The 19,202-nt window shown below is 37.4% G+C and overlaps 1 long non-coding RNA gene across 1 annotated transcript in view; it reads right to left on the minus strand.

Annotated features, from left to right (window-relative positions):
• Positions 1-758: 758 nt before the first annotated feature.
• The window catches only part of LOC103887593, a 66,975-nt gene continuing 48,531 nt past the window's right edge, over positions 759-19,202 (minus strand). Inside the window, exons 4-5 of the long non-coding RNA XR_002524343.2 lie at positions 3,312-4,174; positions 759-1,453 (exon numbers count right to left, since the gene is read on the minus strand). This is a non-coding gene — a long non-coding RNA (uncharacterized LOC103887593). The remainder of the gene's footprint in view (positions 1,454-3,311; positions 4,175-19,202) is intronic.

Genomic DNA, 19,202 nt, shown 5'->3' on the forward strand with positions numbered 1-19,202 from the left:
AGATCACATTAGGCATCAGGTCTGTTTGCTTTTGCAAACTCATATTTCATCTCTTTATATAAGCTTGGCTTATGACTATTAAGAAAAGAATACCTGAAAATATTCATTCCTTTTACTCCCTATGAATTAAACAGGACGCCTTTTAATGCAAATTTTCTGACACAACTTTCTGATAAGCAAATTTCATTACAATTCTTTCTTATGCACTTCTCATTAAAATTTTCAGGGTAAGTATATTTCAAAATATCTAGATTAACAGAAATTCTTAGAACTGATAAATGCAGTAAAGTTGCAGGCTAAGAAATCAACATACAAAAATCAGTAGCATTTCTAGATGCCAACAGTAAACAATCTGAAAAAGAAATCAAGAAAGTAATGTCATTTACAATAGCTACAAATAAAATTGAACCCCCGGGAATTAACCAAAGAAGTGAAAGATGCCTACAATGAAAACTATAAAACATTGATGAAAGAAATTGAAGAGGACACAAACAAATGGAAAATTATTCCATGTTTATGGATTTGAAGAATGAATATTGTTAAAATGTCCATACCACCCAAAGCAATCTACAGATTCAATGTAATGCCTATCAAACTACCAATGACATTCTTCACAGAAATAGAAAAACAATTCTAAAATTTACGTGGAACCAAATTTCATTACCAGTGATTTAAACATTTATTTCATTTAGACTATAACATGAAACTCTATCTCGGTGTTATGTGAGCTACCATAAAGCAGGAATAAATAGAAATAGGACTGGTGTTTGGCGAAGCCTCATAAAACAGAGATGCTTAGTAGTAAGTTTTATACTATGATAATCATTTGATAATGGGATCAATTATATGATGAATGTAAGCCTCAATGGTCTAATGGGACTAGGACATCTGTTCGCTGTATTTTTAGTGGGCCCTTCATTAAGCATGTGATTTGCAAGGTGAAGCAAAACACTGACTACAGAAAAAAGGATACCCAAAATATCTGACTTATTATCAATAGTTTCAGCAACTGATCTCTTCATAAACCTGAGGCTGGCAATTTTATTCTTCCTGAAAAAGACCAGATACTAAAAAATTTAGGCTTTGTGGGCCAGACTGTCTCTGTCACAACTACTCAACTCTGCCATTTTAAGTGCAAAAGCAGCCATAGATGATACTAAATGAATGGGTATAGCTGTGCTCCAATAATACTTTATTTATAAAAATAAGAAGCAGGCCAGACTGGGCTTGCAGGTGGTAGTTCGCTAATCCCTTTCATAGATGATCAAACGATTCCATTAGCGAATGGCACTCAATGTGGAATTTGATTTCTGAAAATGCAAAATTGAGGATGTTAAAACAAATTATTTTCAGAGAATATGAACTTACTTTATGATTTTCCATTTTGTCTTCTTTATCCATTAATTCTTATTTGCCATTAGTGTGAAGGTACAAAAGATTAAAAATTGGAAGGCTGTGTGGGACAAATAAGTAGACTAAATATAAATAACAGATTTGTATATTTTCATTATTTTCATCCCATGTAACTCTGCAAAATTATATTTTTCTCCTCTCAAAAGAGGAAAGTAATGCATTCTTGAGGTTTTGGCACAAGCACTGTTTAATGAAGGTCACAAACTGAGCAACAGAAGTTACTTATATGTTAAGACCCTTTGTAGAAATATGGAAAAATATATAAAATGAATAGAATACTATTTTCTAATATGTCTATAATTAAAAATAGTGCATTGTGGAAAATTTTCTCAAGTCCAGCGGTGGTCTTCCTGCATAATGGCTAGATTCTGACGTACACATTCCATGCATATTGAGAATACAGATGAAAAATTCCAGCTCAGATCCTGACCCATAGCTCTTCAAAAAATAGTTGTCAAGGACCTATTCTGAGGACAGTGTGTTCTTTCCCCACCACTAAAAAAAATGGTATACATGTGCAGAACGTGCAGGTTTGTTGCATAGGTATATGTGTGCCGTGGTGGTTTGCTGCACCTATTGATCCGTCCTCTAAGTTCCCTCTCCTCACCCCCCTCCCCCCAACACACCCTGGTATATGTTGTTCCCCTCTCTGTAGAACAGTGTGTTCTAATGGTTAAGAGTGTGAATTCTGGGGTCAGACTGTCTGCCTGGCTATGAATTCCAGTTGTGTGATATTGGGCAAATCACTTTTCTTCTCTGTACGTTAACTTCCCTATCTATAAAATAGGGGTAATAATATTGACCTCTTAAGTTTGTCTTGTGGAATACATGAACAAGTATGTATAAAGCACTTCAAAGCTGTAGTTCATGATTGGGAAAATATAAGTGTTGAATCAGTTTATGTCAACTATTTTTCAGCCTGTACTCTAGAGCTCTAAGTTGTTTTAGGGTTCATGAGTAAAGAAAAGGAGAGAACCATGTGTTTAGTAGCTATTTTAAGTGTCTGTGGTAGATGTTACTGCTGCTCACAGAAGGCTTGTACTTCTCTACGGTATTAGTCAGGGTTCTCTAGAGGGACAGAACAAATAGGATAGATGTATATATAAAGAGCACTTTATTAAAGAGTATTGATTCACATGATCGCAAGGAGGTCCCACAATAGGCTGTCTACAAGCTGAGGAGCAAGGAAGCCAGTCTGAGTCCCAAAACCTCAAAAGCAGGGAAGCCAACAGTGCAGCCTTTAGTCTGTGGTTGAAGGTCCAAGAGACCCAAAGCTGAAGAACTTGGAGTCCTACCTTCAAGGGCAGGAAGCACCCAGCATGGGAGAAAGATGGAGGCCAGAAGACTCAGTGAGTCTAGTCTTTCCACATTCCTCTGCCTGCTTTTATCCTAGCCATGCTGGCAGCTGATTAGATGGTGCCCAATCAGATTGAGGGTGGGTCTGCCTCTCCCGGTCCACTGACTCAAATATTAAGCTCCTTTGGCAACACCCTTACAGACACACCCAGGAACAATACTTTGCATCCTTCAATCCAAACAAGTTGATACTCAATGTTAACCATCACATCTACTCACTTAAAGTTAACCATAGACACGATTTTTTAGCCAAAAATATGTCAGCAGAAGTGGAAAGTGTGAGGGTGTGTCTTTCCAAACTCAGATATTTCTTTAGTAATATTCAGGGCAATGGTAGGTATTCAGCAAATTCTAGGAAAATCATGACGATCACTAACCTTTGATGTGTTATAATGGAAATGTGTTTTACACCCATTAATAGTCTTAAGAGATGATTTATTTATCTAAGATACAATTTTCCTAAGAGATTGAAATTATGTGATTCCCCTTGGGTGGCCACTCAGATACAAGGAGAAAATTCAGAATTCCTGATCTTGAATTACCAGTTTTTACTCTATTTTATTGAACATGGTGGTCCAAAGGTTGTTTCGTATGTCCCATCTTGTCTTTATTTTCTTCTCCTTTTAATATGCACTAGCTCACAGCTTGGTCTTTTGAAAAAAAAAAAAACTAAATCTTCAGTTGAAGAAACAAGGTATAGATTTTAAGCAAAAGTTATAAGCCAAAAAAGGTATCTATACACGTTTTTCTGTCTCCAATAGCCATAACATGATTTGTAAAGGTTTATAAGTTCTACAGACATTTACAGGGTGTGTGTTCTAGGTGCATCTAAAATGGACTGTGCCTGGTGCTAACCATGTTATTTATGTGTCTTCTACCATATGCTCAGTAGTAACTTTATTCTCAGAGCATATTTACAAAATGACACTGAGACTGATAAAAATGGCGTCCGTTGAACTTCTAATATATGGTATACATTCTTCCAGGTGTTTTACATGTTATTTCATTTAATTCTATAAACCTATTAGAAGTAGTGATAACCACATTTTCATGAGGAGATTAAAGTTCAGAGAAGTATTTACCTCAAATTCCACATCTAGAGACTGGAATTTGACCTATTCTGTTCCACATCTCTGCTCTTTCTACATTATTACACTCCTCTGCATTTTAAAGTGATTTTTACTTTTAGTCATTTTCTTATATTTCTTCCCCTTCCCCATCAGGCAAGAACCTTTGGGTTAATATATTATTCATCAATAGATAACTAATGCAAATGCTTACCAAATTACATGCTGGACAACTGGAACTTTCCCATTTCTGTCTCTGGCAATTGATTTAACCAATATTTTTGAAGCTTTATATATGCAGCATTAGATATTGTCCTTACTATCAAATGGCTTCTTATCTAATGGAGGAGGGGTGGTAAAAAATTTTAATTGGACTTTTTCAAAATTAAACTCAAAGTAAACCAAAGCGCAGAAATAAGTAAGGTAATAGCAGAGATACGTGAAATTTAAAATAATAAACAATAATTGAAAGTTGATTCTGCACAAAAGTTGATTCTGCAAAAAGATTAATAGAATTGATTGGCTTTTAAAATGCTCAGGGGACAAAAAGAGAAAATGAGAACAAAAATTAGCAATATCAGAAATGGAAAAGGGACATCACTACATATCCCAGAGATAAAAATAAGATAATAGAAAATGTTCTGAACAATAGCATTAAAATGCTTAATCATAAATTTAACAATATATCAATGGTTGTGCAAGACTTCCACAGTAAAAACTATATAACATTGTTAATAAAAATTAAAGGAGACTTAAATAAATGGTAATATATTCCATGTTCATGGATTAGAAGACTTAATTACCATTAAGACGTTAATTCTCCTGAAGTGGATATAGAGTTTCAACACAATCCCATATAAAATCCTAGCAAACTTTTTTAGATATTGTCAAGCAAGTGCTAAAATGTATATGAAATTTATAAAAACCTAGGATAGCAAAAAACAATTCTGTAAAAGAACATCCAAGTTGAAGAAATTACATATACTTGATTGTAACACTTATGTTACAGTAATCAAGTTAATGTGATATTGACTTAAAGGATAGAAAAAAATAGATCAAAACAACATCAACAATCTGGAATCCAGAAGTTGACTCACTTATATAGACAACCAATTAAATTTTTACAAAAATACAGCAGCAATTTAATAGGGAAAGAAAAGTCTTCTAAGTAAATGGTTCCAAGAAACCTGGGTATCCATAAGGAAAAAAATAAACTACCATCCCTACAACACATCACACACAGAAAATAAAAGATCATAAACTTAAACTCAAAAGCTAGAATTATAACGTTTTTTAAAGAAAACATAGAATAATATCTCCATGAATTGTAGCCAACAAAGATTTCTTAGGCCATAGAAAACATTAACCATAAAAATTTTTTTAAATGAGAAATTACTTCATTGAAATTAAAAACTTCTGTTCCTTAAATATCATCATTAGGAAAATGAATAGGCAAATCACACACTTGGGGAAAGTAGTCATAATAGATATACCTGAAAAATACATATATCCACCATATGTAAAGAACATCTACAGTTCAACAACAAAAATGCAGCAAATTTTAAATATTGGGCAAAGGACTAAAACAGACACTTCCAAAAGAAAGACAAATGAATGGCTAATAAAGATATGATGAAGTGCTCAACATCACTAGTCATCAGGAAACTTCAAATTAAAACTTCCATGACATTATCATTTCACACCAACTAAAATGGCTGAAATGAAAATGACTGGCATAGCAAAAGTTGATAAGGATGTGGCAAAATAAGAACTTTCATACATGACTGAGTATAAAATGGTTAATCTCTTTGGAAAAAGATTAGGTAGTTTCTTATAGAGTTAAATACACACTTACCCTCTGATGCAGCAATTCTACTCCTCAGTAATCATCACATAGAAATGAAACATATATTCCCTTAACTCCCACAATGAAATGCATCATCAAAAACTGTTTGTATTAGTGGAAACTAGCCTTTGCTATGTCTGGCATTGAAACATGTTTTAAAACACTGCTTTTTAAAATAAACTTTAACTTGAAATAAAAACTGTAAACAATTAATTTCCTGTCCATTGGAAGATTATTTCTGACTGAAAGAGTCATCAAAGCAAAGTCTGAAAAGATTGAATTCTCCCGAGTAATATTCTGTGAGAAACATATAACATTTTGTTTAACATTACTTAATGTCTTCAATATACAGTTTATTATATCAGAATTCAAATGATTTTTTTAAAATTAGCTTTCACTACCAACCGTAACATAAATGGGCAGATGAACACATAACTATCTAAGGTGGACAATGATAAATGCTACAATGAAGCTAGAACAAACTTGCCATGAGAATATAGCTATAGAGACAGATTTTTCCTTAGACAATATAATATTTAAACTAAGCTTTAAGAGGCAGATATCATGACAAAAATAAAAAGCAAGTACTCAAACTTACTTCAAAGTTGTCTTAATTTCTTAAAGCTTTGATCTCATTGTGTTAGCAAATGTTGAATGAATTCACATTTTTTATTATTTTATCATTCACATTGATATTAAATTAGCAAATATTTACTAAGTACCTAGTATGTCAGTTGTCAGAACTGACATAGTATTTATCTAGTAAATTTTTGTATTTCATACACTTCTTCTCATTACCAGTATGACATCTCCCAGTCAAAGATACTAATGACCTCCTGCCTTGACTGAATGACTTCCTAAGTGGCTTCACTTTCTTTATGTTTAGTCTCCTTGATGCATTTTCTTAAGTGCAGATGATCTTTTAAAAGCCTACTAGAAACATGTTATAAGGCCTTTTAGTTAGATAGTACTTGTTCTTTGAATATTCTTTCCCTGTATGTATATGGTTGTATCTTTCTAATACTTCAAATTTTACTTAAAGTTCACTGCTTTTGTGAGTTGTTATTCTGACAACTCTATCTAAATAGGTCTTCCCAACCCCAAACACATCTTTATTTTAGCACCATTTCTTTTTTAATTTGTACTTAATTAAGTATTGGTCTGTTTCTGTATTTTAGGTCTCCCCAACAAGGCTATCAGGTACTCAAGGGCAGGAATTTTACTTGTTCAGGCATGCAGTGTATATCTACCACCTAGAATGGAGGCAATGCATAGTAGACACTGAATAAATATATATTTACTGTTGTATTGTGAGCAAAACAAAAATGATCCCTGCTTTTACCTAGTGAGGAAGGTAGATATTCACCTAATAATCACAGAAATAAATGGAAAATTAGAAACTGATAAGTGCTTGAAACAGAGAGCATGATTTTATGAGAATGTGTAATAAAAGGAAAAGATCTTCCTGGAGGAGTTAGGACAGACTTTCCCAAGGATGGTATAATTGAACTGAGAACTGAAGAGTCAGTAAGAGTTACCCAGGAGTTGAGAGGTGAGACGTGTCTTTCCGTTAAGGAAAAAAGCTGTGTTGTGAGATCAAACCTGATGGGTTAAAGAAAGGCTTCTAAGGCAGGGACATCTGGCAAAATCTGGAAGTATTTTTAGTTGTCATGATGGAAGAGGGTGTGCTACTGACATTTAGTGGGTAGAGGTTGGGGACACTGCTCAACATCCTACACAGAACAGGACAGCCCCTAGACAACAAAGGGTGATCCAACAAAAATGTCAATAGTACCAAGGTTGAGAAACCCTGGGTTAAAGTATTGCTTCTCAAACATTTTCCTTACAATACAAAATATATTTTTACAACATAATCCAGTAAAGTAACACAAAACATAACAAGCATTTACATGAAATAATATTTACCCTTTTGTTTGCGATGTAACCTATTTTCCCTTCCCTTCCCTTCCTTCCCTTCTATTATTTTAATGCTGGTCTTGATTCACAGAATTTATTTCATGACTCATTATTAAGTCTCAATCTGTAGTTAGAAAACATCACTGTGCTGAAGTATCTAAAAAGAGATGACTGACTGGAGCTCAGAAATCAAGAGGGAAGGTTGAAAAGTGGTGGAAATAGTGAGGCAAGTGGGAGATCTTTCACAGACCTAGAGGCCAAGCTAAAGATTTTGGTCTTTATCTAAAGAGTAATAGAAAGACTTTGAAAGATTATGAGCAAGGATTGGCATAATTAGATTTTTTTATAGTACACAGCAGTACTGTCCAACAAAAATATAATGCAAGCTACATATCCAATAATAAATGTTCTAGCATCCATAGTTTTTAAAAAGGTAAAAAGAAACAGATGAAGTTAATTTTAATATGTTCTACTTAATTCGATGGATCACTTCAACATGGAATCAATATGGAATCAATATAAAAATTATAAATGAGGCCAGGTGCAGCGGCTCACGCCTGTAATCCCAGCACTTTGGGAGGCCTAGGAGGGTGGATCACCTGAGGTCAGGAGTTCAGGACCAGCCTGGCCAACAGGGTGAAATGTTTTCTCTACTAAAAATACAAAAAATAGCCGGGCATGGTGGCAGGTGCCTGTAGTCCCAGCTACTCAGGAGGCTGAGACAGGAGAATTGCTTGAACCCAGGAGGTGGACGTTGCAATAAGCCAAGATTGTGCCACTGCACTCCAGCCTGGGCAACAAGAGCGAAACTCCGTCTCAAAAAAAAAAAAAAAAAAAAATTATAAACAAGATGTTTTACATCCTTTTTTCACACTAAGTGTTTGAAATATAGTGTGTCTTTTATAGCTACAACTTATTTCAATGTAGACTAGCTGTGCATTGCTCAATAGCCCCTGCAGCTAGTGGTAGAAAGGCACACCTTACAGCACATGTGTAGAGAATGAGTTGGAGCAGAATAAAGGTGAATGTGGTGAGACCCGTTAGGAAGAGATTGTCATGGCCCAAGCAAGACATGATGGTTACTTGTGGTGCGTGGTGGTAATATACATGGAGAGACATGGGCGATGTTAAAGAAATATTTAAAAGTAAAATGAACAGGTTCTAGTTATGATTTTTGATATTGAGTGGGGTGAGGGTGGATGAATAAAATGGAAATTATCTGGGAACCTGAGTATGTCTCCTTTTTCGCCCTTGCAAAATAAGTGGAGTCCACTCCTCTGTGTTAAAAACCCCTAAGGTCAGAGTTCGGTTAACTGTAAGAGGGTTAATATCAGAGCTTTTTAAAAATGGTGTACACAGTCTGTGATTCCACAACTAGTGAATGTGTATGACTAAGCCCAATTTTTAAAAAAATTTATCCATTACTTGATCTACAAAAATTTAACTTCTCAACTGAAAGCTATATAAGGATAGAGATTTGTTTAGTTACTGCAGTAGTCTCACAGGCTAAAATGATTCTTGGCAAATAACATGTGCTTAATATATATTTGTTGAATGAATGAATCTGCTTATTTAAGCCCTGGTATTCTTTTGGAACATTTTCAAATATTAAATATTTTACAGATATCTGATCATAACAAATAACTGTACCACAGGACTTGATGTACCATTGAGTTTAAATCCCTTATTTATCTGTTCTTGGTATTTATCAGGATGAATGCATTAGTAGTCTTTCCTCATCAAACTGCCCAAGCTTGTATATTTAGGTCTGTGTTTATGTGTATGTATATATGTGTGTGTGTATATCTTGGAGGTAAAAATCTATCTGTGTTCATCCTCAAAATCCAAAAGTATTACATTTCTTTAATTTATGACATGTTAAAATCAGATACTGAAACTGTGCCCCAGTGATAAATAATTTGTTAACTAGCAAAATTTCTTGAGCTTCTTTTGCAGGACAGTGGAGAGAAAAAACAGTTTGTTACAATCCCTTCTGTCTGCAACAAAGAAAGAAAAGAATGCTTCTCTTTTTGCCACCCACAGTCCTTGGGCAGGTATCCAAACTCACTTAAATACCCTCCTTACTTCAGAAGAACATAGAATTTTCCTTTCAGAGAGCCTGTACCAAGGCTTATAAGATGTATGAAGAAGCCCCTAATAACTTGGTAAGGGCTGCCCTGACTTGACCATCCCAACACCGACCCTTGATGAAATCCTAGCGACATGGAAGATAGAAATAAGTTTGAACATTATAGAGATTGCATACTTAAGGGGCTAAAGAAAGGAGTTTTGACACAAAGAAGTTTAAATTACACCCAGGAGGTCAAACAAAAGCCTAAAGAAGACCCCTCAGAATACTTATAATTGTGGGGGCTTACTGACGGTATGCAGAGATAGATATGGAAGCTCTGAAAAATCTAAAAATGAGAAATATGACCTTTACAGGACAAGCTGCCCCCAACATTCAGAATAAATTGCAAATAGTGGAAGAGGCTTTAGGAATGCCCATGTCTCAGTGGTTTGAGATTGCTTTCAAAATTTTCAATGGCTGAGATGAGGTCCCAGAAAATAATGAACAGAGCAAAATGAAACACCAGGCCACCTTGCTGGCTGAAGCCCTGAACGAGAAACTATTGGGAGGAAGCATATCAGCTACTTCATCTGGTGCTCCACTTGGTACTTATAGATGGAGTTTGGCAGGTCCCATTCTCAGGGTAAATAGAACTTACAGGGGCTTGTGTCCCAGCCACCAGGTGGGCTGTTTCTTCAGGAATAACCTCCTGTGTTTCTAGTTCATATATACCTATCTGCAATTGTTCAACCCAAATGCATCCACCCAAACATGGTCTTCCACTCTGCAGCATTTAAAACCAAAGATACTGCTCCTAAATTAGTTTATCTCATAATCCACTTCAGTGAAGGTTCCTCAAGAAGCTGATAATGGTGATCTTCAAAATGAGATAGTTCTGTCACACACAATACCCTCCGGTTTCGTTACTTGGTTTTGCCCTTCCCCAACATTTAACTACCTTCTTGGTAATCACAGGTCTCAGAGGCACTTTCTGCTATCCCCAAGGAACAGAACTTTCCCCTTTGTGGATGACTTTGTGGTTAGTGGCCTGAACCCGGACACATCCACATCTGAGCTTGGTCCAGCTCAAGGCCCAACCTAGTAAGTATTCTCTTTTATTCCCATCTTAGCTATTATAGATAACAATAACGAAGGGATTGAATATTTCCCTTTCTTTGTTATTAGTTTGCATTTCCTTAGGCAGCCAGTAAACCAACTCCCCAGGAGTCTAGTTTGACCCATTTCTAAATTCCACTGATAACTTTTGCCTTTAGTAACTGTAACTTTTGCCTTTAGTAACTGCGTGCAGTACAGCTGTAGCTCCATGCCATGGGTGACTATGTGGTCACTCAGGGAATGAAAGGTTCCATATTCCCCACATTTCCATCCTTTCTCTTCCCAAAGCACATATTTCTGTGAGTAAGGGCCTCTCTAGGAAACCTTATTTATCTGACACCAATTGCTATTAAACCCTCAAGCCACGTTTTTCCTCTGTTCTAATACCAACAACAGCAATCAACTAACAAGACTTCTTTGACCCCTAAATAATGTAGGACTTTCTCCCCACCAGCAAGCAAGCAATCAATTCTGTAGCAGATACCAGCTGGGTTTCCTCCAATTCAATTCCAACACTATCTTTCTGGAGGTAGCATTAGCTCCACACATTGAGATCTCAATCCCACAAGACTGCTCCCTCAACTCCCTCCTACAACTCCCTCAGACACCAGTTGCAATTCTGGACCTCTGGAAATTCTGACCTACCAGCCTCAAGATGGGGCTCCCAAGATCCCCTCTCTGGGGTCAATCAATTTGCAGGAGCTGCTCAAGCTGCTCACAGAGCTCAGGGAAACACTAACTTATGTTTACAAGTTTATTATAAGGGATATTAGAAAGGAAGGATAAATACAGATGAAGAGGTGTGTAGGGTGGGGTATGGGGGAAGAGGTGTGGAGCTTCCATGCTTTCCCTGGGCATGCCACCCTCCAGGAACCTCCACATGTCCAGCTATCCAGAAACTCCCTGAACCCTATTCTCTTGGGTTTTTATGGAAGCTTCAGGATGTCAGTATTCCTTCCCCCAGGGTATGGAATGAGACCCTCTCTGGAATGAAGGTCTTATGACCCACAATCAGAAAGACAGAGGAAGATCAGAGTCCTGCCTTGGAGCAGGTGAGAGGTGGGCATGAGAAGGTCAGAGTGATTCTGTTTCCTGAGACCTGACACATTCAACATTATAACAAAAGACTATAACTAAGGCTATGGGAGTGGTGAGCATGGAACTGTGGCTGAAAACCAATAGATGGATGGATGGATGGATAGATAGATAGATAGATAGATACATAGATACATAGATACATAGATAGATAGCTACTCCACTAGGGTTTTTTGGGAACGGTAGGATTTTTCTGAATTTCGATTCCAAATTTTGGGTTCATGGCTAAGCCCCTTTAGGAAGCCATGAAAGATGAGGATGAGGAACCCCTAAAATGGACTGGAGAATGTCACAAAGTTTTCCAGGACATAAAAGAAAAATTGGTGATTGCTCCTTCCCTAGGCCCTCCAGATCTAAGAAAATCTTCTAACCTCCTTGTCATGAAAGATAGCAAGTAAGCCTTGGGGTGTTAACTCAGAATTTAGGGCCCATAAGAAACCTGTGGCTTATTTTTCAGACCTGGATGTTGTCACACAAAGATGGCCAGTTTGACTTCAGGCAGTAGCAATCATTTGTGACTTGCTCTTTTTAGAGGCTGACAAGTTTACCATAGGGCAGCCTACTACAATGCAAACCCCACATTACATGTTACCTCTTTCAGAACAAAAAGGAGGACATTGACTTATACCTGAGAGGCTAGAAAAATACAAAACATTATTGCTGGGCAACTCAAATGTGAAACTAAAAGTAGTCTCCATCGTGAATCTTACCACCTTACTCCTGAGTAGCATGGAAGAAACTATTCATTGTTGCATTCATATTGTATAAACTTTGTGACATTCCCCAGTCCATTTTAGGGGTTCCTTGTCCTCATCTTTCATGGCTTTCTAAAGGGGCTTAGCCATGAGCCCAAAGTTGGGAATCCAAATTCATTATTAATTCATACTCGATCAAGTTTATTCTAGTCAGCTCAACTCAGTAAATAAACCCCTAAAAGATCCAAATCTGATTCACTGATGGAAGTAGTTTCATGGATCAAGGGATATGGAGGGCTGAAAATGCTGTAGTGACACTCATCAGGACATGTCCAGCTCAAACTAAATACACACTCATCAAAAAGTAAGCCCTTCTACTCCCCTGAGGGCTTGGAAAGATTCAGTCAATGGGGATTTAATTGGGGACCAATGTGTTCTCAGGACACCACATACAAGTATACTAAAGAAAGAGGGATATGTGATAGACAAGAAAAGGTCCTGATTCCTCAGGACTTAATGGAAGAAGTAATTAGTCATGTCCACAAGAGCACTCACTATGGTAGGGATGCTACACTACAATGGATACAAAAATATATCATTGGTCCCAACATGTGGAGAACAATCCAAAAGGTAATACATCAATGTGTGATCTGTACAAAGAATAAACCAAATGTAACTGAACATCAGGTTAGTTGCTCACCACGTGCAGAGTCCAAGTAACAAGAGTGAGGTCTGATATAAAGAAAGTGGTTTATTCCAAAGCTAATTTGGGGAATTGGCACATGTGTCCTGCCATACTGCTTCACTTTTGGGACAGAAAGCAGGTACTTTTAAAAGGCAAGGAGGAAATAATCAAAGTGAGGGGTCCATGCAAGCTCTGGTGCCTTATCCAGTAGGCAGTCAAGCTGGTAACTGCTGGCACCTTCATGGACAGGCTGTTATCTCTTGAGGCCACCTCCTGATGGAGGGAGTTCCTTAGTGGGGATCCTTTGGTCTGTAAATCGATTATTAACTCTCCAGGAAATAGATGACCTTGCCCTGTAGGGAGTGTCTGATGAAGGAGAGGGTAAAAGGCTATATTTCCTTTTCTAAAGGTCTAGGTAGGAAGTAGGGAACCAGGGAAACAAATTAAATCATCCCTTAGAAAAAAAGGGTTACTCCATAACAGAAAGACTGGTCCATCTCAGTCATAAAAGGAGTTCAAGCCAGGAGATTAAGACCAGGTGAGGGGTCCGGGGCTGAGGCTCAAGCCTATAATCCCAGCACTGGGGGTGGCCAAGGCAGGAGGATCTTTTGATCCCAGGAGTTCAATACCAGCCTGGGCAAATATAGTAAAATTTTAATTTAAAACAAAAGCAGAAGTAGATGAAGAAGAGTGGAAGAAAGGTGGAAGAAGAGGAGGAGGAAGAAGAAGGAGGAGGAGGAAGAAGGAGGAGGAGGAGGAGAAGAAGAAGAAGAAGGAGGAAGAGGAGGGAGGAGGGAGGAGGGAAGGAAGGAAGTGGAAGAAGAAGTAAAGGAAGGGCAATAAAGAAGAAGGAAATAAAAGCTATAGCTTTGGTAGCTGTAGCAGAAGCAGAAGCAGAAGAAGCAAAGAAGAACATGAAGAAGAAGAAGAAGAAGAAGAAGAAGAAGAAGAAGAAGGAGGAGGAGGAGGAGGCGGCGGAGGAGGAGGTGGAGGAGAGGAGGATGGAGGGAAGGAGAGAAAGAGGAAGGAAAGAAGCCGTGAAAAGCTAAAAAAAAAAAAAAAAAAAAACCCACCAGTGAGGACAGGCAAACGGATTTCACCATGATGCTGAAGGTTTCCAGAAACTTGAGGTATCTGCTACTATTGTGGATACTTTTGCAAGATAGGTAGAAGTCCTTCCTAATAGGACAGAAAAGTCTTCTGAAGTAGGCAAAACCTTATTAATATCAATCATTTCCAAGTTTGGACTGCCTTCCTCAATGCAAAGTGACAGTGGAGCAGCCTTCATTGCTAGAATGACACAGGAAGTCTCTGGAGCTCTGGGAGTACAATGGAAACTCCATTCTTCAAGGAGACTCCACTCAACAAGAATGATAGAAAAGATGAACTACGCTCTAAAAAAAGCTCTGGCTAAAATTTGTCAAGAAACTAATTTGACCTAGGATAAGGTGCTGCTGGTTGCACTGCTTAGAGTGAGGGTGGCCCCCACAAAGTAGCTCCAATTGAGCCCTTACAAAAAACTTTATGAGATACCCTTCCTTCAAAATGAGCTTGACCTAGGGCCTTGGAGACATGGAGGGTAAGAGAACTAGATCTCATCAGATATGTCCAATCCCCAGGTGCCACTTTAACTGCTATTCATAAGTTTGCCTCCAGCAGGTTAAGGTCTGTTACAGATATGCCTCTTCATCATTTGACTCTAGGAGACTGGATGGTGCTTAAATCTTGGAAGAACAAACATTCGGAAGATAAGCTGCATCCCAGGTATGTGGGGGCCTTATGAAGTATGCCTGGTAACTCATTCCTCTGTTAAATTATAGGAGGTCACGCCTTGGATTCACCACTCTCGTGTCAAGGTGGTTCCGGTTCAGCAGATTGACCCTATCCCCACAGCCCTGCCAATAGAATGGGAACTGTGCTGAGGATTTCCATAAGGGCTAAGGCCACCCCAACATCTATTGGAAGCATACCTCTGACACAGACTTCTCTCAGCCTCCTGTTTTTGTGAGCCTTTGGCTGCTCTTAGCTGCTTTTCAAAAGAAAGCCACAAGAGAAGACATGTATGCCTCTTAAATTCTTGATCTACTTGTTGCTTGCTTTGTCCTAAATTTCTATTAATTTGTGATTTGTGTGTGTGTTACTACTTGAAAAAATTAAATCATTTCTTGATGATCATTAAGGCTCTTCATTCCCTCTGTTAAAATTATCCACCCCTCCTTCTTCTTAAAAATATCCTTTCACTTGCTTTAATCATAGCATGGGAATTTTTCCTTAATACGAATTTCCCAATCTCTTGCCACTTTGGGGATTTTACTTAGTGTTGCATATGTGATCCAAGAACCTCCTCTGTACTTAAACTTGCTGATCTCCTAATTATCCCTGTGACCCATTTCTCTAGCATGCCAAATTTCATGATGACCTATGATAAAAACAAAAACAAAAATAAAAACAAAACCATAGGTATAACCTATCGAGTCAGATTGGCTGATGGAGAATTGTCAGTTCCCTGTTTTCCAGTAACAGTTCCCACAAAGACACACCTATGCTAACAGCTGAAAAACAATGCAAGCACAAAGAGGCCTATGCCCACATACACCAGATATTGGCTAATGGAAGGACTGAAATCATCTATTTACATAACAACATTTACTTTCTGCTTCCTGTTTCCTATCCTGCAGTCCAGAAGAGATGAATTAATGCATCCTCAAAGTACAGGTCTACACCATTATTTCAAGAATGTATACACCATTATATTAAAGTACAAGTCTACATCATTATGTCAAGAATGTCTAAACCATTATGTCAAAGTACAGGTCTACACCATTATGTCAAGAAGGAATTGAGTATACCTTCAAGGACCACCCACTTCCCTACCAGTTTGTACAATAGATGACTCCTCCTGGACACCACCATAAACTGACCCCTGGCTTGACCAAGTCCTAAATGAAATTCCCAAAAACTTGAATTTTAACAACATGTTTAGTATTCTGTGTGCCCTCTTCAGGATATATCTTTACTTGCAGAACAAATGGCCAGTCTTGGACCTATGAATACCTTGACAGCTGTCATATAGGAGGGTTCTGTTTACTCAGGTACCTACTCATTCCTTTCTTTATCAATAATGTTAGTGATGCCAAGTATTGGACTAGTATCATAAAACTATATGCAAGGGCCAAGATTTATGTTAGATACCCTGCCCAGTAAATATTTGTCAGGCAGCTTATCACATGGGGCATGATATTTCTTCAGATGAACTCTGTTAACTAGGTGGGGTGTGCAGTTCATGAACACAGGATTAGAAATCTTTCCAACACCCTGGCAAGGCTTGCCAATGAGACCATCTTAGCCATAGTGGCAAAACAGAGGTGCTAGATTCTTTGGTTAAAATAGTATAGATCATGGAGTGACTCTTGATTGTATACTGGCCGAGCAAGGAGTTGTTTGTGTAGTAGCTAACACATCATGTTGCATTTACATTAATACCACTGCAGAAGTTGAGACACATTTGGAGAAAATCAGACAAGAAGCCACCTGCCTTAACCAAGTATCTACCAAAGAACCAGGGTTCTTCTACTTCATAATCTTTTCAGTTGGCTCCCCCAGGATTTTGGATCATTTTTCTCACCTGTATTGCAACTTTTCCTGATTATTCATTTCCTCCTGTGTGTTATGAGAAAAATGTTCAATTTCTTAACTCTCTGATGCTGAAAATGTCTCTTTCCCAGAACCGGGTTGAAACAATTTCTGAAATGTAAGCCTGATACCAGGGAACTCCCACAGCAAAGTGCTAAACAATTTCATTTCTCTAACTAAGGTTGATGCTCCTGGTCAGCAGAAAGTACCTAGAATGGTCATCATCACAAGATTGAGGAGTGATTAAAAGACAGGGGGCACTGAAGCATGCCCCAGGGTTAGAGAATTTGTTAACTAGCAAAATTTCTCCAGCTTGCTTTGCAACACAGTGAAGATAACAAGTAGAGAAGAAAATAGATTGTTAAAATTCCCAGGATTTGCAACAAAGTTGGCTGGCAGGCTGACACTAGTTGGAACCAACATGGCTGACTACAGTCTGCACAGAGTAGATTTACAGAGTAGATTTACTCACCCCATGAGGGACCTTTTGACACAGAGGGCTGAAAACTCCACCTCCAAATCACCCTAATGCTGCCACTTTTTGAACATGCAAGGCATAAAGAAGCATGCAGGGTCAACAGCACATGCCCAAGGGACTTCTCAAATGCCATTTCTTTCCAGACCCAAAGCCCCACCCTCAAAACGTCTCCCTAAAATTTATGTTGACAAGGACAGTAAGGGGAGACCAACTTGAGCATTTCCTCCAGTCTCCTTGTCAATCCACTCACAAAAACCTTTCTCACTGCAAAACCCAGAGCTTTGGTGTTTAGTTTTCTGTTGCTTATGGGCAAATGGATTCAGTTTAGTTTGATAACAATATGAGTATACATCAGGCAGGTTCCTGTCCATTCTGGGCTTTCCCTCTGGAGTTCATCAGTACTCTGCCTCAACAAGAAAGAACATTGTTGTTTATAGTAGTTCTATTTTTAGATTTTTGAGGAATGTCTATATGGTTCTGCATAGTGGAATGATGATATGATCCAGCATCCCCTTGCTGGGTAAGTAACCAAAAGAAAATCAGTATATCAAAGAGATGTCTGCACTCCCATGTTTTTTTGCAGCACTATTAACAAAAGGCAAAATATGCTATTATCCTGAGTGTCCATCAGTGGATGAATGGATAAAGAAAATGTGGCATATATACATAATGGAATATTATTCTGCCATAAGAAAGAATGATATCCTGGTATTTGCAACAACAGGGATGGAACTTGAGGATCATATGTTAAGTGAAATAAGCCAGGCACAGAAAGAAAAATGTCACATGTTCCTACTCATAATGTGGGTGCAGTAGATTTGGAATGTTCCCACCACAAAGAAATGATAAATATTTGAGGTCATGGATATCCCAGTTGCTATGGATATCCCAGATGTGATCATTACACAGTGTATGTTTGTTTGAAAATATCACATATAGCCCATATATATGTACAACTACAATTAGCTCATAAAAATTAAAAATCAAAAAAATTAAGAAAAAGAACAAGCATTACAATATTTTGAATGATCTTTCCTATAGTTACATTTTACAACATAGGTTCTTATCGAATCTTTTCAAATATAAATAGGAAATAAGACATCTTTTTTAAATGTATCACAAAATTACAGGTTTCTCATATAAAATGCTGATAGACTATATATAAATAAATATGGAATAACAATATAAATATCTTTGAACCTTTCTTTTCCTACTTAACAACAGCTATAACATGTTTCTCTGTTAATAAAGCACCTCTTTAACATCTGTGTATATCTACCAAGGGTTTAAACAAATTCTTTCATCCTTGGATTTCAGGTTGCTTACAGTATTTTGCTATTATAAATAACACTGCAATAAACATTTATGCTAAATGTTTCCACACTCATTCTGTTTTTTCTTTTCAAGAAAAAATTTCTAGAGAAAAAAAATTCCATGTTAAAGGTTATGTAAATGTTATGAGTCTTAATACTGCCAAATTGCCTTGAGAGAGACTTGTGTTGATTGCTACTTCTCCCAGCAGTGCAGTACTTGAGTCCCTAATATCACACACCCGCCCAATCAGGCGCCTTGTCTTTGTCACTTTGGTAGATGAGAAATTGTCATCTTCATATTAATTTGCATTTATTTTATTACTAGCAAGCATATATAAACATTTTTTCACATGTGTATCAGTGATTTCTATTTATTTCTGCATTATTTATTTATGCCCTTAGTCCATTTTTTCTTAGAGATTATCTTTTTCTTTTTTCTTAGACATTATCTTTTTCTCATCCACTCAGAAGTGAAACAGCTTTAATATATTAATATTAACCCTCAATTACATACATT

The sequence above is a fragment of the Papio anubis genome, chromosome 11 (assembly GCF_008728515.1).
Source record: "Papio anubis isolate 15944 chromosome 11, Panubis1.0, whole genome shotgun sequence".
NCBI lineage: Eukaryota > Metazoa > Chordata > Mammalia > Primates > Cercopithecidae > Papio > Papio anubis.